At 36.3% G+C, this 22,878-nt stretch overlaps 1 pseudogene; it reads left to right on the top strand.

The window, feature by feature from the left end:
- Positions 1-7,916: 7,916 nt before the first annotated feature.
- Positions 7,917-8,259, top strand: LOC108987703 (annotated as a pseudogene).
- The last annotated feature ends 14,619 nt before the right edge of the window (positions 8,260-22,878 follow it).

The raw sequence follows: 22,878 nt of genomic DNA, 5'->3' as shown, positions 1-22,878 counted from the left end.
TCCATAATTCTAGTGGAATCTTGCATCAAAAAACCTGTGTTTATACCACTCAACAAAATGGGATTTTTGAAAGAAGCACCAACACCTTCTCTATGTTGCTAGAGCCCTCATCTTCCAAGCTTTTCTTCATCTTCAATTCTAGGGGGGTGGTGTGATGACAGCAACTCATCTCATTAATAGAATTCCAGCCCCTACCTTGAACAATAAATCCCCTTATGAAGTCCTTTTCTCATCCATCCCATCATACACACATCTAATGGTATTTGGATTCCTTTGTTTTGCATCAACCCTCAGACACAACAGAACCAAGGTAAGTCCTAGGGCCAAGAAGTGCATCCTTCTTAGCTACCCAGTTAGTGTCAAGGGCTATAAGCTCTATGATTTAGAGAATCAATCCTGCTTCATTTCCATAGATGTCATTTTCTATGAATCCAGCATCCACACCATCCATGTTGCACCTCCACCTGGTTTGGTCCTTCTTTCCCCCTTATCAGACTCCACATTCTCTTATCCTAAAACTGTTCTGCATTCCTCCACTAATTTTGATCCTTCATCACCAGATCTGCTTGACAACAATACCTATTCCTCATCACTTGAACAGTCTCCAACCACTCAACTTCCTGCACCTTCATCTCAAACCCATCACTCACCACCCATTGCTACTAATCCTACCCATGTCATCCCTCTTAGGAGATCAGATCGAAATAGAAAACAACCCACCTACTTACAAGATTATCACTGTCAACTTGACACTGCCACTAACACTTCACAATCTTGTCTTACCTCAACTGCTCACCCTCTCTATCAACACTTAACCTACATTAAATTATCACCATCTCACAAATCATATGCCCTCTCTCTCTCTCTCTCTCTCCCCCCCCCCCCTTCATGAACCAAAGAGTTACCAAGAAGCTGTGAAATATCCACATTGGCAAGAGGCAATGAATTCTGAACTGAAAGCTTTAGAAAATAATGGCACTTGGACTGTCACCACTCAACCCTTGGAAAATCAACTGTTGGATGCAAATATGTGTACAAGGTCAAGTTAAGATCTGATGGGACTGTAGACAAAAATAAAGCAAGACTGGTGGCTAAAGGTTACACACAAAAGGAATGATTTAATTACCAAGAAACTTTTAGGGCTGGTTTGTATTTAGAGATGAGATGAGATGGTTTTAGATGAAAGATGAAAGTTGGAAAAAATATTGTTAGAATATTATTATTATTTTGAGATTTGAAAAAGTTGAATTGAGATTTGAAAAAGTTGAATTGTTTATTATATTTTGTGTAGTAATTTGGAAAAGTTGTAACGATGAGATGAGATGAAATGTAACACTTTCTGAATTCAAACGAGGCCTTAGTCCTGTGGCCAAACTCACAACAGTTCGAATTTTTCTAGCATTTGCAGCTATTTACAATTGGAACTTGTATCAATTGGATGTGCATAATGCCTTTCTTAATGGAGATTTGGATGAAGAAATCTACATGGGTCTGCCTCCAGGTTATTAGCGTCAGGGGGATTCATCACATTCTAGTTTGTAAGCTCCACAAGTCTCTTTATTGGCTTAAGCAAGCCTCTCGTCATTGATATTCAAAATTCTCCTCTTCTCTGATTTCAATTGGTTTCCAACAATCTAAGTAAGATTACTCCTTATTTACAAGGAATGACAGATCAGGATTTGTAACTCTATTAGTTTTTGTGGATGACATAATTATACGGAGCTCTAACATGGCTGTTGTTGATAGTATAAAGGCATACATTCATTGTCAGTTTAAGGTTAAGGATCTTGGCACCTTGAAGTATTTTCTAGGCATGGAGATTGCTAGATCAGCTTCTGGTATTCATTTATGCCAAAGGAAATACAGTTTAAAAATTCTTGAAGATGCTGGTCTGCTTGGATGCAAACCAACCAACACTCCAATTGAAATGAATCACAAGCTTTAACATTCATCTTCAGATTTCTTAATTGATATCATAGGTTATAGGAGATTGACTGGAAGGTTAATTTACTTAACCATAACTCGATACGCTATTAGCACTCTTAGTCAGTTCACGGACAAGCCATCTCAAATGCACATGGTTGCAGCTCATAGGGTTCTAAGGTATCTAAAGGGCTCTATAGGACAAGGCATTTTCCTCCCTCACAGTCAGCTAGACACATAAAGGCCTTTAGTGATTCTGACTAGGCAGCTTGCCCAGAAACCAGAAGATCAATAACTAGTTTTTGTACTTTCATTGGAGATTCTTTGATTAGTTGGAAGTCTAAGAAGTAGGTCGCCATCTCTCGATTTTCTGCAGAGGCAGAGCATAGGGCCTTGGCCCATACAAGTTGTCAAATTGTGTGGATAATTTTTTTACTCAAGAACTTCAACATAGAACATCCTAAGCCAGCACTTTAGTATTGTGATAATCAATTAGCAATTCATTTGACCAAAAATCCAGTGTTTCACTAGAGAACTAAGCATATTGAATTGGATTGCCACTTTGTTACGGAAAATATGATAGCTAAGGTCCTCACAACTGTGCACATAGCCTCTAAATTTCAATTGGCAAATATCTTCACCTAGGCTCTCTCTGCTGCCACCTTCCATTTTCTATTATACAAGATGGGCACCTTAAACATCTATGCCCATCTTGAGGAGGAGTCACAAACTTCACTGAAGCAACCACAACCTGCAGAGACTATCCAAGAGTCGAGTGGTGCATTAGGTAGTGTGACACCCCGAAATTCCACTTGGGATCAGACGGACATTTGAAGCGTCGAGACATGCAACACAAGGTTACCTGCCCCCGTTCATGACATATAAGATGCAATATTCCTAACATGCATCTAGCATTATGCAATATTCGCAGCGGATAATTTTTCTTTTTAGCAATACTATGCACCAAACCGAAATATCCCAAATACTTAAAACATACTTCATTCATAATGACGTACTAAACAACTGAGATCACAATAATAGTCCATATGGTTGTGATCAAAAGAGTGCTGGAGATTGAACTCCACAAATACAAGTAGTAACCTGAGGTAACTACTGTACTACCATCTACGTCGCACCATCGCTTACTCGATCGTTTCCAGATGGTCGATTCTTGATTCTCCTTCACATCCTGTAACAAAATCTACCATTCGGGGGGAATGGTAGTTGGGACTACCACAGTGAGATTTGATTACAAATCTCAGCAAGGTAACAGGAAACTTCCACACAGGTTAATGATGCATGCATGGCAGTAAAAGCATGAATGCATAATCAAATCATAAGTAATCATAGCATAACTTGACATACAACATAACATAATTGGCATAACTTAAACTAAAACTGAAGCTTAGCATGAACGTGAACTTGAAACATAACATGGACTTGAAACATAGCATGAACGTGAACATGCATAATTTGAACATGAACTTGAAACATATTCTTATCTCATGGGATTACCATGATTGCGTGATCGTAAACTTGAACATAACATAACGTGAAACATGACTTGAACTTCGAATCTTATCCAATAGACTTAATCATTAACGTGACCATATGGGTGCTACACAGGTCCCCTTGAGCCATGTGTCCCTGCCGATTACCGCATCACATCACAGGTGTCTATACCAGCTGTGAGTGCGTTAATACGTACTCCACAGTTGTTGTGGCCCCACGTATTCTACATGTCACAATTGCTGTGTCTCATGTAGTGTATGCTCCACAGTTGTTGTGGCCCCATACTTCATGCTCCACAGTTGTTGTGGCCCCATGACTTATTTGTTTGTGCCACACTTGCGGTGGACACACGTAACATAATCTGTGGCACCATCGGCGTTAGTGTCTGGCGCGCTCCGGTGACCAGCTAATTAGGCCCCATTCGCAACCTGTTGACTGTACTTCGTCAATCCAGGGAATTTCACACCTATTTAGACACTCCAGCGTGAACAAAGGAGTTCCACTAGGATATTACCCCATCCTAGCGCTTAGGGTCGTGATTGACATGAATGACTTAACTGGCAGACATGACATTTCGTAACGTGACGTAACATGAACATGACATAAACGTGACATAAAAGACATAAATCTTGACGTAGCGTAACGTGACATGAACGTAAGACGACAGACATGACATACTTTGAAACATAAATATAACAGACAACATTTCATAACATGGCATACATGTAACAGGCAACATTTTGTAACATGGCATACCATATAACAGGCAACATTTCTTAACGTGGCGTAACATGTGACAATGAATATTACGTGACATGAAATACATGTAACAGATGGCATACTTAACTTATATGACATACTTGCAATGTATAGTAATACGTGACAGAATATCTTGTGTAACAGATGAATAATTCATGACAGAATAAATTCTGTGTAACAGATAAATATGTAATGACTTGGCATGGCACATATGATAACATGCATACATACAATTTAGTTCCCTTACTTATCACACATACACATTAAATTGATAGTAAGTTAAAAGCTAACTTACCTCGATCTTCGTGCTTAGAGACAAAACTCAAGTGCGATCACGAGAAACTGAAAGTAGTGATTTCTAAAAATTAGAACTTAATCACTAACAATTACGAATATGGAGAAATATCAACTTCAAGTAAAATTACCATTTTACCCTCTACATGTGGGAAAATAACCATTTTACCCCTAACTTAAAGATTTTGCATCATAGCTTCAAAAATCACCAAAATTTACATACCTTATGTAAATTTTGTTCTAAACTCAAATATCAATTCAAAAAAATTTAAAACTAAACACAACCATTAAAACTCTATAGGTCCGAAACTTACAAGGCTATTTCCCTTGATTTTGTTGTAATTCTTTCAAATTTCAAAACTCATGATTAAACCAAAATTTTTCTTCTACTATACTCATAACATATTCCTAAGAATAATCATGTTTTGAATCATGAACAAAAGTCATCAAAATCACTAAAACCATACTTGAACTTTTTGGTTTCTCTTCTAAGTTCAAAACAGAATTTTGTTTCTAACTTGTTTCGATCAACCTCTTGATTCATGACTTATAAAGAAGTGATCTTCAAACCAAAACATCACATGGTTTAAAAAGGTGTCTTAAAAAAGATCCAAGCTTCAAACTCAAGATCACATGGTTAAACATCAACCAAAACATAAATTTAGCCAAGAACGTCATCACTTTGGCCTAACCGAATATCTCCTTGCATAAAATTTAATATCTTCGAAACTAACATCAAATATCTTCAAAATAACATTCTAACATGTATATAAGAGGCTTAGGATATTACAATAAAAATATCAAAGCCATTGGAATAAGATTAAACCATAAAAGATTTAAATTTTCTCAAAACAGAAACTGTTTTGCCTCTTCCAGTTTCTAAGTTTCTAGACCTAAGAAAATATTTCACCAAAACTTTTAATCATGCAACAAATCCTCAACCAATAATCATATGCACATGTTAACAGTACTCCATAAAAATTTCGGACCAAGATCTATTCATTAGCTTGGTCAAAAGCTCCAAAATATAACACACTCTCCAGTTTATCGCCCAGAATGACCTTTCTGGGGTCTAAACAATTTTTGACTGATCAAATGATCTTCAAATGGAACCAATAAGATCTCCACGTAAACTCGACTCCAAAAGAAACAACTTTCATGAAGGAAACGTTGCGAGAAAACACTTACAAAAGCTTTGAAACGGGCGTTCAAAAGAGGTAAGAAAAACTGTCCGAGAGTGTCTTTTGTGTTCTATGAAGGAAAAGTGTAAAGGAGAGTTGCTTTTCGTGGGAAGTGGACTGAAGAGCTTCTTACACAAGCTGTGTAAAGTAATAGGACTGAAGGAATGGTTGAGTGTTGGCCTTTTCTTCTCATAAAAATCAGACCAAGATCTTTTCTCAAGGTGGAGTGTGAGAGTGAAAGAGTGAGGTGGCCCTCTAGCTTTGTCTTTCAAGAACCTTCTAGGCCCTTCTTGTAAATATCTGGCCAGCCAAGTGGGGGTACAAAACTTAGCCATGAAGCAATCCTATGGTGACCAAATTCGTGGGCCTAAATTTTGGGGTTTAAAGAGGGTTTGGGTTGCTATCAAGCCCAAATCCAATATCACTTGGTCCAATCAATTTTTCAAGGTTAACAAGATTGGATAATGATGTTCAAACACAAATTTAAAGGATTAATAGCATGTGGAAGTGATTTAATCAAGTGATTAAACACAATGCTAGAAATCAGATTAGAAAATGTTTGGAGGCCAACTTTAGGATTTTGGGGAAACCGTTTAGGGTTTCGATTTCAACAATGCTTTTGGGCTTTCAATTGGATTCCCACCATTTAGGGTTTTACTAGGATTGAAGCCCTCTTTGATCTGGCACAATTTGGTTGAGCAGAGGAAACAAAGTTTGCTTAGGTGACATGATCTCACACCTTGATTCCTTCAAATCCAACAAACGTTCCTCATGGTGCCAAGTGTCTAAAATTATTCACTAAGTGTAGCTAAGATCTTCCCAAGTGTCCACATAAAAGTTCTCTAATCTAATTTGGACATTCCACACTGTGATTTTGAAACACTGTAGTTGGTGTGCTTACCGAGGTTACTATTCACTCCGAAAATGTGAATCATAAACTTAACACTAAAAATTCCTAAATATTCATATTAACCTACAGTGAAAATCGTTTACCAAAATTCAACCTCGAACTGCCCCTAAAAATAATTTCACAATTTCTAACAGACGTTTCGTTCGGAATTATGAAAATAGGCTATTGCGTCATAAAATCCTAAATAATCCACTGAGTCTAATGGCGTAGACCATAATGCAATTTGACACTTCTAACTATCTCAAATAAATAAAACTCAAATTTCTAGCACCATAGTGAGTGATAACACTGACTATGTTGACAGACTAAAACCTATGCGATTGGTCGATTCGTAAAAACTTATGGGGTTTTTACGAGATTCCTAAAGTCAATAGAAATTCCACCAATGAATTTCTAGCGGGCTGTTACAGGTAGTGCACCTTGTGGAAGTGCAGCTGCTGTGATTAGGACAAAAAGAACAAAAGGCCATGGTGGGTGCATGACACAGCAGCCTCCTTGATGGAATTAGCTAGGAATCTAATGGACAGAAGTCTGCATTTTTGTATAGTGAGCAGAGTTGGTCTCTTTTGTTGTTTTTTCATTTTTGGCATTTATGCTTTATGTACATGTCCTATATAAAAAGCTGTGTATTCTGCTTATGAGGAATAAGAGAGAAACAATTCTTTTCCTTCACCATTGATCTATGGTTGCATGCTCTCTTCTCAATCATCAATTCATTTTTCATTTCTTCAACACATGTTTGGGCCAAAAAGAACAATATGACCTGTCTAGAATAGTGTATTTTGTCATTTATCAAGAAAATAAAATCTTTTGCAGTTTCATGGACATAGATATATTGTCAAACCGCGTAAATTTCTGTATTTTGTGATTGATTTCTTGTTTTACTTTATTTTTCTATCATTATTTTTCACAACACTTGGCTCACAAGCAGTCTGACTCCAGCCTCACCGCTGTAGTCACCAGCGCACGTGCTATTATATATACGAATCTTTACTTTTTTTCATTCACATGGATTGATTTCTCCACTCTCATTATCCCTACTTTTTTATTTTTTCATCCAGTACTTGCCGTGATAGACTGATATATAGTATATAATAATGGAAAATGCTATACGTCCATGAGGGCTGTGCAAAAAATCTTAGAACCCGGCCCGTCCGTGCGGCCCGACCCGACCCAACCCGAAAAGCAGGTTGAAGTAAGTTGCGGGTTGAACCCGCTGAAACCGATATTATCATAAATCGCAGACTAAACTTCAGTCATTTAACCCTTCGAACCCCTTCGAACTCTCCTGAAACACTTTCTCACCCTTTCCTCTCTGCCAAACAACCACTAATCCCATGGCCTTACCTCAGATCTTCTCTTCTTTCAAGTACTCCGACAGCCTCACCGTCGTGGCCATTTCGTTCTGCACTGCCATACTCTGCGAGGCTATCTCCTGGCTCCTCATCTATCGCATCAACTCCTACAAATCGTCGTCCTCAATTGACAAGGCTGCCAAGAAGTTGGAGACGATGAAAACCGAGAGTCTCAAGGAGTCGAGCCGCGACCTCTCCTTTTTCAAGTTCAAGTCCGACGCCGTTGTCGCCCTTGTCCTCTTCGTCTTCTTCTGACTTAGGGTTTTCACCACCACGCAGCGCCAGCTCCAACCTCTTCCCCATGCCAGATCCCAAAACCAATTGATCTGGGTCATTGCTACTCTTCCTTTAAATTCACATTATGATTGTTATGTTCTAGATCATACGGAGTAAAGTTTTGATCTTATTGTATAAGGATAGTGAGATTTGTAATTTTTGCCTGATTGTGCATTATCCATGGATTCTCGAGAAAATGGGCTCTGTTTGTATTGGATGATGATGGGTTATGATCGAATTGAATAGGGATAGTGGGATTTGTAAGGTGTTTTTTTGGATCTGTTTGTACACGATTTGGGTTCCATTACCTGCTTCCAATCTCGGGTCGGGTCGGCCCATATCGGTTTTGTTTGTTCTTGACGCGGTTCGGGTCGGGTCGGGCCCATATATGAGACGGTTTGGTCGGGTTGCAGCCCTAACATCCATATACAATTTCTACACAATTTATTATTAAAATATTACTTTATTTTAAAGTTATTTCAAAGAGAACCATGGCAGAGAATTAAATTATTGTGATGTTTTAAAAATATTAGAGTATTTATTTTTATAAGTTATTTTATAAAAATGTCTATTATTTTAAACATAGTTGTATAAAAAATTATAAAAAAAAAAATGTATTCTATCATTTTTCTAAATTATTTCACGAGGAATTAAGATGTTAGAGAAAATTATCACGTGGCGGTTGTGCATGCAGTCTCAGCTCAGCACATCAGCAGTACCTGGACTAAACACATGAACGTTCAAACCACGAACAAAGAATTTATTAGCCAACAACTCTCAGCAAGACAAACTATTACATTGAAAGAATGACTTTCTCCTAACATTTTTTTTTCCCTTTGGCAAATGTATGGCTCGTTTGTTTTAAAGATGAGTTGAGATTAAAGTTAAAAAGTTGAATAAAATATTATTAAAATATATTTTTTAATATTATTTTTATTTTAAAATTTAAAGAAATTATAATAATTAAATAATATAAGATGAAATAAGATGAGATATTTTCTAAAAACAAACGAGGCCTTTCATCTTAATTTCTTCAGCTGACATGCAAAACTGAAACATATAATGACGTTCTCTTAACATTTTTTTTCCTTTGGAAAATGTAGTTTTCATCTTAATTTCTTCAACCGACAATCAAAACTGAAACACACACACACACACATATATATATATATATATATATGACTTCTGTTAAAAAGTGATAATAATATTTTTTATTTGATACAGGATTGGAAGTTCGAACTTGATTTTTCTCAGGTTTTATATCATCTAGTCTAAATTAAGTATCTTGACAGATAATAATATTTTATTATATTCTAATTATAGAGATATATCATACTAAAATAAATAAAAATTGATGACTTGACATAATATTTTTGGTAATCATTTATCAAATCTTAAAAATTGAAAAATAGATCAAATTAAATCATGCATGTACTCTAATTTTTTTCCTCCATTCGAAACTAAAATATAATTATATCTCATCAGGAAAAAGATAATAAATAATACTCAATTGACCTGATATGTAAGACATAAAAAACAAGCAAAAATAGATCATGATATGGCACAATTTTAATCATCAAACCGAAATAAGTTTTATATGGGCATTACAAAATTTCTTTTAGCATATTTCAACTGTATTTACACACCCACTTGCAAGTAACATAATTCAAATGAGTAATTCACATAAAGTACATAAAGTTATAATGATAGCAATTATAAGAGTTAACTTTCATACTGACTATTTATTAGGTAAAACAAGAATTTATAAATGATTATAGAAAAACCTTAAATTAGCCAAATACTTTTTAGCATTAGTATCGATTATTTTAGAATAGAGTTATTATAAAATTTGGAGGAAAAAATCTCATGTCAAAACAAACCCTCCGTCACGAACTATTAGAATATAAATTAAATAATAAAGTACTTTATCTCATTTTATTAATTTAAACTTTTGGAACAAGTTTTAATTTAATATATCAGAGTAGAAAAGTCCTAATTTTCCAATTTATTCTATTTCATTAAAAACTTTACATATTGGATCATTTATTAAGTTAAGAAACAAACTTAACTATATAAGAGCTTTTTACATAGCACACCGCTTGGTATGAGATCTATTACGTTCAAGAAAAATTTTAAAATGTTAAGATTTTTTATATAACTTGATCATGTGATAAACTTTCACATCAATAATAAAAATAAATAAAAATAGATGACTTGACACAATTTTCATAAATCGATCAACTCTTAATAAATGAAAAATAGATAAAATTAAATGATATTCTCTAACATTTTCTCCTTTTTTGAAAATAGGTTTGCATCCTCAAACTCTAAATTATGGAAACTAAAATAGTATACCATATAAGGGGAAACAATAATAAATAATACTCATGTGACCAAATTATTTATAAGATACATAAAAAAAAAAGCAAGTAAAAACAGATGATATGACACAATCTTAATCATCAAACCAACATAAGTTTTATATGGGCATTACAAATTTTTTATAGCTCAAAGATATAAAATGCATGTCAACGTCAATAGCTTTGTGTGCAAAATGTAAACATGGTGAAATGTGTTTTTCCACTTTATAAATTAATGAGGATAAATCACTTTTTCAATACGTTACACTAAAACACAGAAATTGATAATTTATGAAAGAAATCGAATATAAAAGAATAGGTGATGTTTGGATGTAAGATGATTTTATGAATAGAGGAATAACCTATTATTTTATATTCGGTTTTTATGGGATCACAAGTCCATTTTGCTTGGAGCAATATTTAGATTAGTGTTGAGAAGTTGGAAATGTGTATTAATTATGTTTATGTGTATCAATTTTCAAATGAGAAATACTTTCGCCACAACGGGATTATACAAAACTAAACCCACAAACTGGTGTGGCTTGATACAATACGTCAGATTGTAAAATTATTTTTATTATAAAGTAGATCTAATGGATCACATGAAACCATATTAGCTTGTGGGTTTATTTTTGTACACTCTCTTTGTATATGTAGCACTTTTCGACATTAAATTATTTTAAGTCAATCCATTTTGTGGGTTGATATAAGTTTGTTTGTGTTAATTCAACATAATTATTTCTTTTTGAGGTGCATGATTATTTTATTATAAATATTACTTCCTATAGTCCACAAAGTAGGCCTACAGAATCTAAAATCCCAAATGTCATGAAAATTATTTCTTAAAATCTATTAAATTTAAAACCTCAGATCATCAAAATTATTTTTAATGTATGTAAAATCCCTAAACCTCAGATTCCCTAAACTCAATCATAAAGTGTGCAGAATCTCAAACCTGTCTCTAATACCAACTATAATGCCCCGTTCCCAAAGGTCCAGAGAGTTAGTTGCTTTTACCCAAAATCATCTCTTAAAACACAAATATATATACTCCAAAGACTCCACAAAATATTAACTTATTTTCTCAACACAATTATATATTTTCTTCCACAGGGACATCAAAGAAATACCTCAATATAACAAACTAAAATCTCCATAAAGGCTTAGAAATATCTGTGTCTCAAAAATGCCCAAAAAAAAAGATAATAATAAATTTACTAAATAAGAATCTCCAATAATCATTTGTGTCCTTTGGCACTTATTCCCCTGCAATCATCAAATCTTGATTATATTTCCTACTCATGATTTCCACCTAAACTATCAAAATTATGTGAAAAATATTGTGGAGCTAAGGGGTGAGTTATTAACAACTCAGTAAGCAGATAATATATACTAGTATGTAAACATGAGCATTTACAGAGTTCAGAATGCAGAACAAAACATCTTTAGCTTCAAAATGTATAATCATAGCAGGTTATCAAAATTATCAGAGCAAATGATCAAAAATATTCTTATTACAAAATATCTTTTGGTATAGCATAACTGAGCATCGTCATCTTGCCAGAACAAAATACCATGTTTAAGCCCCATGGTAGGGTTGTGCATCTGCGGATAGCTAAACAGAACATAAATTACTCTTTCACCAAGATGGTGTGCACTCAAATTGTAACGCCCGTCCTTATGGTGTGACTTTCTATAAAATGATTTTAGAAAGGATGACGAGAATTACCATTCAATTTAAAAACTTTTTACTTCCATACCCAGGGTGCAAGACTTTACGTTATAAAATAAAATGAGTTTTGAGAATAAAAGAGGTTTATAGCGAAAAACACTAATCTTACAATAAAAAGTCCTCTCATACAATTAAACTCTCATGCCTTGACTTCCGTGCTCTTCCCCATGGGCCATGTGCGTCCTGACGCGTACTTCAAATTCAACTCCTGTGGGGGGAGGGACATGCATAAAAACTAAAATGAGTCAATGACTCATAAGCATTACTTCATACAGTTAAAATATAATAACATAGATTTTCATTCATACATTCATCATTCCATACATACTATACGTACATGCATACGTGCATTCGTTTGAAAACATCACTGGACGAGATTTTTCTTTAAAAATTGGCTTTCTTTTTATAAAACGTGTCTCCCGTCAGTGCCTTCACGTCTTAAAGAATGCGATGCATTCATACATTCTTTTTATCACTTTTATTGGCCGGTACACATTGTTACGCCCCGTGTGTTGGGGTTAGAGGTCTTCCTTTGGACCCAGACTCCGCCCATGGCCACGGGTTGGGAATCCCTTTTCAGTTAGGAGGCAGCACTGGGTGCACTACCAGTACTATTTACCCGGCATTGCAATCTGCCCAGTTCTTTGGTACCCCTTTCATTCATTCACGTGGCCGTTACGTATTTTCAGACATTAAACGTTATTCCTTTCTTTTAGTTTAGTCCTTTCAGTTCATTTTAGCTCTATCTTTTCATTTCATTTATGGAAAAATGTCGTTTAAAAGCATGAGCTTAAACATCATCTTTCGTGGCATTAGTAAAACATCAGTTCATAAGGACCTTTTAAATCACTTTCTTTGCATCGTTAAAATATTAGTTTAAAGCTCGAGGCACGAGCCTCAATATTTCTTTTATTGAAAAATACATACCATAGATATCGCGTATAGTCATCCATTCACATGCGTACCATTAATACTTTCGAGTGTGTAAAAATGGGCAACCAAGGAGGGCCGTTACATACTTATACCTTTGAACACTTAGCGTGCTTTTTGTAAAACGTCCTTCGCATCGTTTCGTAAGGCATCATAAAGAGAAAGCATTTCGTTTTCTTTTTCATATATTTTAAAAAATTCTAGAAGAGTATGAACGTAATACTTACCTGGACTCCATACTACTATCATATCATGCAGTCCATTTATGTGCGTGTCAGATGGCAACCTACATGCATACACATAACCTTGATGTCATTCTCTATCTAATGCATAAGCAACTTAACTATAAATAGAGCTACACTTCATTTGGAGCACTTTCCTTCCATCCCATGCTCTTACGTGCCCTTTACTATGTTAAGACCTTCGGAGTCAACTTACGGTCACTACCTCTTCCAACTCAAGGTCTTACCTTGAGTGCTCATCTACTAAAGTGAATCCATGATTCACCTTAGGCTTAAGACACTAAGACTTTCGTCTTACTCTTCCTACTAACCCACATTCTGACGCATGATTCCGACCGACAGAATCATGCTTCCCAATCCTAGACAATACACCCGTCATTGCCTCTATGCACCTTAGCTCATACTAAATCCTCATTCTCATCCATACAAGCCACACAGCTCTAAGCCAACTCTGAGGCTTACGCACCATGTAACCATGCTTATGACAGATTACCCATTACATATGGTGAATCCGTTCGGCACATGTGTGTAGCCAGATTACACATGTACCTTACCCCTTTATGACCTATGATCAACATATGACACGTCGATCACATGCTCGTAGGGACAAGTGCCATACTCCGATACCAACCTTCTCTTAACCAGGCTAGCATGACTCTTCACACTACCCGTCCCTTTTGACAGTTCATTCCAATACTTAACACGACAAGACTCTATTCACAACTATGCCTTACATCACGTCATATAGCTTGAGACTACCCCCATGCTATACCGTGACCATGTCACGTCACCTGACATCCCGCTACGTCATTTCTACGCTAACTCTTAACACATCATGAGTACGGTCCCTCACGTACTCCTGTCACATCCTGACATCTCGTCACGTTCCTGCTATGCCATTCCTACAGTAACTCCTCACCCATCACAAGCATGACTGCCAACAACCATGTCATTTCATGACATTCCCCAATCATGCTTCCGTTGCACACTCTTACACTTGTTCTGCCACGTCACACATATTCCCAGCCATAAGTCAATTACGATTACACTTGTCACCTCAGATTACAGGCCACGTCTTAACTTTCTCGGGACATTGTTCCACAGTTCCCGACACTACTCACCACGATCTACGCTCATCAACTACACAAACGTCCTTATCTCTGGGACACACCACACGATGTATCGCTGCACCTCGTGGAGTACACTCCACATATACTCCATTCACACACACTATGACCCATCACCACTACGACATATGCGCCATATGGTGCATCACTCCATCACATGGAGTACACTCCATGTGTATTCTCTTCACACACGCTACGACTCATAATTGAACCGAATTATCGCATATTTTATACATTTAGAACCAATATATTTTATTTATTTCATTACATAATTATTGGTTTTAGATGGAAAAATAGTTAAGATGAATAAATCCTAGTTGTGATTTAAATTGGTTAATAGCATGATTTATACTTAATTTTATAACTTGTGATTTAATTGAACAATATTCAATTGCATGCACAACATATTTTTGATATTCTATTATTCTTATTTTATTTTATTTCTAATTTCTATTATTTTATTTCTAATTTCAAATTCAAAGGACTTTTAAGTGGGCAAGACGTTGGAACAACCTAAGAACTTTTAACGAGTATAGGACTCTTCAAATAAGGATAATAATGGGGTTTGAGAGTAATTCGGATGAGAGTCCAAAATGCGTTAGGAGATAGAATGGACACACTTTAGTATTTTAATCATACCTTTCTACTCAAATATCAGATTGATACAATTATTGATGTGTTGGAAAGCTATCTTAAAGGGCTACAAAGTTGTCTCTAATAAGAATTTCCAAACTCGAACTCCTGAAGTGCGTACGTGGCTGCCAAGTTGAGTTTTAAAATTTAAGCGATTTTGTGTGCAGAAATATGAAGACATTTGAGTTTCTTTCCTACCCTATTTAAGCATATCATTAGCACGAAATTGGAGACTTTTTGGAGAGCAAGGCCACGCATTTGAAGAATTTCATTGGGGTCCAACTGCCACTCCAGCCTTCCCCTCCATTGCCTACCACCTCCATCTCCATTCTTGACTTGCTCTTTTCATTCCCTACTCTTTATTTAATTTCAGTTTAAAGTTTATGGAATATTTTTAAGATTTTTGACTTAGAAGTTTGGGCAATTTAATTGTTATTTATTTTACTTGATGTAGTTATTTTTCTTGCTCTTTTAAGCTTTTATTGAACAATGATTACAATTGCTATGGATTAATTTTGAGAATTTGTGATTTGAATACAAGGATGAACCCTAGAATCTTGATTTTGGGGCTTTTCAATTTTCAGTTCGTATTTTATCAATTACTTTCTAATCTAGTTTAATTCTTAGCCTAGTTTTATTAATCTCTTAGTTTCATTGCATATTAGATCAATTAAAGTTCAATTAAGACTTAAATAATTTCAATTTTATTGTTTAATTTTCAGATTAATTAAGATTGTTCAGTTTAGTTGATTCTTTGATTTTTAATTTCAATTTGTTAGTCTTTTTCATTTCATTTCGACACTCAAAAATTCAAAAATATGAATCTAGTCCATGACTAGTGCCCTTTTCATTTTTGTTGCACTCTTCCATTCATTGCACATACCACCATTTTTATTTTCTCTTTTTAAATATTTTCACCATTTTAAACGAGTTTGATTTTAGGTTACTTTCCCTGAGGAGACGATCTAGGAATTTATTCTTAATTATTACGCGACATCCTCCAGCACTTGGGATAGCCTTTGTACTGCTCATTTTTTGAGTGAGTCAAGTTTTTGGCACCTTTGCAGGGGAATAATTGCTTCACGTAAATTTAAACTCGTTATCTTTATTTTTATTTTTATTTTTTTTTATCTCAAATGTTTCTGTCACTATCTTATCTCTGATTACACATTTCATTTGTCACCTACTACTCAGTCACTTGAACCTTATGCTATTTGGATTGATATTTCATGTATTGGATTAGGGAAAATTCAAATAGGTTGGTTAGAGTTACATCGAGCACTGAGAGTAGTATACACAGCCCAGAGATAGATAGCTCTTCTGCTTTTTCTACAGACGAGGAAATTGAAATTGAACAAACCATGGCTGCAAGTTCACCACGCACTCTTAGAGATTATTTACAGCCCACTCGCAACACTACACCATCATGTATTATTTTACCTGATGATGCACCTAATTTTTCCATTAAGCATGGCATGATGTCAGTGATACCTCAGTTCCACGGGATGGATTCTGAGAGTCCTTATTAGCACTTGACAGATTTTGAGTTGGCATGTACTACTTGTATGAATAGAGCCACTACTGATGAATTTATTAGACTTCATTTTTTTCCTTTCTCTTTAAAGGATAAAGCGAAGATTTGGTTTAATTCATTGAGGCCTAATTCTATCTCTAGTTGGTCTAATATGCAACGTGAGTTCTTACAAAAAAATTTTCATTTTCAGAGAACTTAGTATTTACAGGAGCAGATCAGTCAGTTCAATAAGAAATCTGACAAGACTTTCCAGGCCAGTTGGGAAAGGTTTAAGGATTTGGTGAATATCTGTCCACATCATGGTTTTGAATCCTGGAGGTTGGTGAATTATTTTTACACTAGTCTCACTCCACAATGCAAGCAGTTTGTTCAGACTATGTGCAATGGAGAATTCTTTAGTAAGGAACCTGATGAAGCATTGCCATTTTTTGACTATCTTGCTGCACAGCCATTGAGGGCTATTACTGGTGGGGGCAGATATGAGTTTAAGGAGAACACTAACGTTCAAGCCCGAATAGCTGCATTGACTAGAAGATTAGAGGTCATGGAGATGGAAAATGTGAAGGCTGTGAAAATAGTAGATGCATGCTCTATATGCGCTAATTCGAACCACAAGACCCAAGATTGCCCGATTATGCCAGTATTTCAAGAGAGTGGCTCTGAGCAGATGCAATCAACGAACTGGGTAAATAGAGCACAAAATTAGCCTTTTTCCAATACATATAATCCGGAGTGGAGAAATCACCCAAATTTCTCATGGAGGAATGATCAGCCTGGTCGGTCTCACATTCTTAGCAATTATTTCATTAGGCTGCTCCTCAACTCCAATATCAACTATATCAGAATTCTCAGAGCTATCCTTTTGTAGCACCTCTAGGATTTCAGCCTCATGTTGCTACACAGAAGTCTCTAGTTGACAGTATAGCACAAATGACCAATACACTTCAACAATTCATGCAGATTCAGGCCACTACAAATAATCAGAACACTCAGGCCATAAATGACTTGCGGGGCACCATCAATAAGATGAGCATGACATTGAGCACTCTAGAGAAAGGGAAATTCCCAGCATAGCCTCAGCCTAATCCTCAAGTATACAGGCAACAACAACAACAAGTGCAAAATGTCTCAGGGGAGGTTTTTGAGACAGTGAATGCCTTTCTTACCTTGAGAAGTTGAAAGGAAGTTCCCCAACCAGAGATAACTATGGACACACAGTTAGTTGCTCCTACACCTGAAGATGCAACAGAGACTAGTGAAGCTGAAAAAGAACCAGAGGTAGTGAGACCAGAGTTGAAGAAGCCTGTGAGTGCAGATGCTGAAACTAGTAGGGGGTACCAACCTGTGGTTCCTTATCCTCAGAGATTGGCAGCTGGCCAAAAGAACAAATATCAAACTAAGATTCAGGAGATTTTCAAGCAAGTAAAGATTAATATTCCACTCTTGGATGCCATACAACAAGTGCCTTCATATGCAAAATTTCTAAAGGACTTGTGCACAGTGAAGGGGAAGCCGAATGTAAAGAAGAAAGCTTTCCTAACGGAACAAGTCAGGGCATTGATATTGAGCAAGACTCCTCAGAAGTTTGGAGATCCCGACTCCCCCCACATTTCCATTATGATTGGTGAGTCACGCATTTGGAGAGCTCCACTTGATTTGGGGAGTAGTGTGAATTTGCTACCATTCTCAGTGTATGAGCAGTTGGGATTAGATGAGCTAAAAAAAACCTCCATCAAGCTACAATTAGCTAACAGATCAGCCAAGGTGCCGAGGGGTATTGTTGAGAATGTGCTGGTTTAGGTGGACAAATTTTACTATCCAGTAGATTTTGTAGTTCTTGATATGCAGCAGCCAGCCACTACTATTTACTAGGCACCTGTCATTCTTGGGCGCCCATTTCTTGCTACCTTCAATGCACTGATAAATTGTTGAAGTGGAGTATTGAAATCTACATTCTGGAATATGACATTGGAAATGAATGTGTTCAATACTTGCAAAATGCCTGGTGATTGCGAAGAGTCAGAGGTGCATACTGTTGAAGTGATTTCAGAGCTTGAAGAAATAAAGAGAGAGGCCTACGATAATTCCTACTTGGTGAAGGAGGCCTTGCATGACAAGAAGATCCATAACAAACATCTTGTCCCTGATCAGAAAGTGCTCCTCTACAATTAAAGACTGCATCTTTTTCCCAGGAAGCCGAAATCTCGATGGAAGGGGCCGTACATTGTAAAAAAGGTTCATCCTCACAGCATGGTAGACATTGTCAATCCAAAGAATGACAATAGCTTCACTGTCAATGGACAATGTCTAAAGCCGTTTTTTAAGGTCATTCATCCACACAAAGAGATTTTGCTTGTACAAGATTCCAGGGAAGTGTTTTGATCTTTTCCCCCTTTACAGCTTTCTTTACTTGCATTTTGTTTGTTTTTATTTGTTGTTTTGCATTGATTTTATATTTCATGTTGATTTTTTTGTTTTGCTTGCTTATTCTTGTGCACTTTGTTTTCTTTCGTTCAATTCATTGAGGACCATGTCTCTCACTAGTTGGGGGTAGCCTGTGTGCAAATAATTAAAAAAAAAAAGTAAAACATTTGCATTAATGTGATGTGCATTGATACACATATGATTGACACACACTCTATTTCTAATATTTTGTGAAATCTGAGCATCTTGGTGGAGTAGTTAAGCGGAATCATTTTGTGAAGATTTATTTTCAAGCTCAAGCATAGAGTATGATTTTTGATGCATCATGTTTTATTGATATATATCTTGAAACACCGAGATGCTATACTTATTAAGATGAGACATGATAAGATTTTTGTAGAACGAAGGGCAAATTTTGAAGGACATTTTGCACATGCTTACGCTTGTAGTGTTCCTTATTTATTGTTCACTGATTTAATACAGGAGAAGTAAACTGCAAGACTATTGAGCCATGCAAAAAGGAAAACAAAAGGAAAAAAAAAAGGAAAAAAGAAAAAGAAAGAAAAGAAAAAAGAAAAGGAGAAGAAAGAAAAAAAGAAGAAGAGAGATTTGAAAAGAATAGAAAAAAAAATAGATAAAGGCGGCTTAGTGAGATTTCTTAAGTGAAGGGCTAGAAACAATTACCCAAGAGATTTGAAAAGAATAGAAAAAAAAATAGATAAAGGCGGCTTAGTGAGATTTCCTAATTAAAGGGCTAGAAACAATTACCCAAGACTTTGGGGGTTGAGTCTTCAACCTTTAAAAACAGAGTTGGCATGAAAACTGTTAATCCCATGGGCATTGTGGTAGATAAAATCAGCAATGATTAATCTTAAGGTTGAAAAATCCTATGACAAATCATGGTTAGTAATGAGGAACACACAACCAATTTAGCTCCACACACACATTTGAGTTCTGATACATTTGCCTCCATTCTATGTGAAAGATTGTTGAGATAGTCTTGGTGGGTATAGCTCTTGGGGATTGAGAAATAACGTCTCACTTTTGTGATAATTCAAAATTGTGATTGATTGTTTCTGTTTGGATTTCGATCTTTATGCAATATTTATCTCAATTAACTTTTACAATTTTACTGAAGGATTAGCAAAACGCTAGTTGGAGGGTGTGATTAAACTGAATTATTGCATATTTTATACATTTAGAACCAATATATTTTATTTATTTTATTACATTATTATTGGTTTTAAATGAAAAAATGGTTAAAATGAATAAATCCGAGTTGTGATTTAAATTGATTAATAACATGATTTATGCTTAATTTTATAACTTGTCATTTAATTGAACAATGTTAATTTACATGCACAACATATTTTTGATATTCTATTATTCTTATTTTATTTTATTTCTAATTTCCATTATTTTATTTCTAATTTCAAATTCAAAGGACTTTCAAGTGGGCAAGACGTTGGAACAACCTTAGAACTTTCAACGAGTATAGGACTCTTCAAATAAGGATAATGATGGGGTTTGAGAGTAATTCGGATGAGAATCCAAAATGCGTTAGAAGACAGAATGGACACACTTTAGTATTTTAATCATAACTTTCCGCTCAAATATTGGATTGATACGATTATTGATGCGTTGGAAAGCTATCTTAAAGGGCTACAAAATTGTCTCTAATAAGAATTTTCAAATGTGAAATCTTGAAGCGTGTACGTGGCTGCCAAGTTGAGTTTTGAAATTTAAGCGATTTTGTGTGCAGGAATATAAAGACATTAGGGTTTCTTTCCTCCCCTATTTAAGCATATCATTAGCACGACACTGGGGATTTTTTGGAGAGTAAGGCGGCGCATTTGAAGAATTCCTTTGGGGTCCAACTGCCACTCCAGCCTTCTCCTCCATTGCCTACCATCTCCATCTCCATTCATTTGGCTTGCTCTTTTCATTCCCTACTCTTTATTTAATTTCAGTTTAAAGTTTATGGATTATTTTTGAGATTTTTGACTTAGAAGTTTGGGCAATTTAATTGTTATTTATTTTACTTAATATCGTTATTTTTCTTGTTCTTTTAAGGTTTCATTGAACAATGATTACAATTGCTATGGATTAATTTTGAGAATTTGTAATTTGAATACATGGATGAATCCTAGAATCTTGATTTTTGGGGCTTTTCAATTTTCAGTTCATATTTTATCAATTACTTCCTAATCTAGTTTAATTCTTAGCTTAGTTTTATTAATCTCTTAGTTTCATTGCATATTAGATCAATTAAAGTTTAATTAAGGCTTAAATAATTTCAGTTTTATTGTTTAATTTTCAGATTAATTAAGATTGTTCAGTTTAGTTGATTTTTTTATTGTTAATTTCAATTTGTTAGTCTTTTTCATTCCATTTCGACACTCAAAAATAAAAAAATATGAATCTAATCCATGACTAGTGCCTTTTTCATTTTTGTTGCACTCTTCCATTCATTGCACATACCACCATTTTTATTTTCTCTTTGTAAATATTTTCACCATTTTAAACAAGTTTGATTTTAGGTAACTTTTCCTGAGGAGACGATCTAGGAATTTATTCCTAATTATTACGCGACATCCTCCTGCACTAGGGATAACCTTTGTGTTGCTCATTTTTTGAGTGAGTCACCTCACAGAGTACACTCCGCGTGTACTCTTCGCATTCCACAGTATGCCTAGAATGTATATTTTACATATACTCTCTTTATTCCACACAATGCCACCCCACCATTACAGTATAGTCTACAACACTACACAACACACTTCCCAACTACTCCCAACACTTCGCATACATAGCACATCACATCACCACACTACACAGCAAACTCCACAATACTAACAGCACAGTCCACAACCTAACCAATCATCTAATATTTAATATAAATAATGAGGGATAGAGAGTTATACCATCAACGAGATAACCCATGCGTTACTTGTTGATTGTCACAGTCGATGACGTCGGAAGGGTCGTACGTGGTGTCTAACCCGCGTACAGTCACTGTCTTGGCCATTGGAGGTGGCTAGAGATGCGGGTCTAAGCATAGGAGGGGCTGGTCGTGGTCCTGGAGTGGTGGTCTCCTGGTGGTGCCGAGGTGACACACATCGGAGACATGGCGGCTTGTGGAGGAGTTAAGGTCGTGGGTCTCAACATGGAAATCAAAGGGAGAACTTGGCTGGTCATGGCTGGCCATAGAGGGGTTGAGGGAGGTGCGGTGGAGCTTGTGGTGGCATTGAGGTGGTGAGGAGTTGTGGGAGAGTGAGAGAGAGTGGGGGAGCTAGGTGGCTCGGCTGGACATGGGGTGGCTAGGGGAGGTCGCCGGTGGCCAGAGGAGGCTCCGGTAGTGGTGTTGTGGCCTGGGTAGCCGCGTATGGTTGTGCAAGGGTGATAACCCATGCGTGCGGGGGAAAAGCCCATGCATGTGAAGGAGGACTATGGGCTTCGGGTCAAGGGAGGAGGAAGGGGGAGGGAAGGGGAAGCTCATCGAGGTGCTCGGTGGGTGTGGGTGGCTGCGTACGGTGGCGTAGGGAGGAGATAATGGGTGAAACCCATTTCGGTTGGGGCTACCGTAGGAGGGGAGAGAGGGTTGCGTGGGGTTCACTGGTGGAGGGAAGGAGCTCGCCGGCATGAGAGGAAGCTGCTGGTGGTGGCGGTGAGACTGGGCTGCGTGC

This window comes from Juglans regia, chromosome 2 (assembly GCF_001411555.2).
Source record: "Juglans regia cultivar Chandler chromosome 2, Walnut 2.0, whole genome shotgun sequence".
Taxonomy (NCBI): Eukaryota; Viridiplantae; Streptophyta; class Magnoliopsida; order Fagales; family Juglandaceae; genus Juglans; species Juglans regia.
The sequence above is the reverse complement of the archived record's forward strand: the minus strand, read 5'-3'. Positions and strand labels throughout refer to the sequence as shown.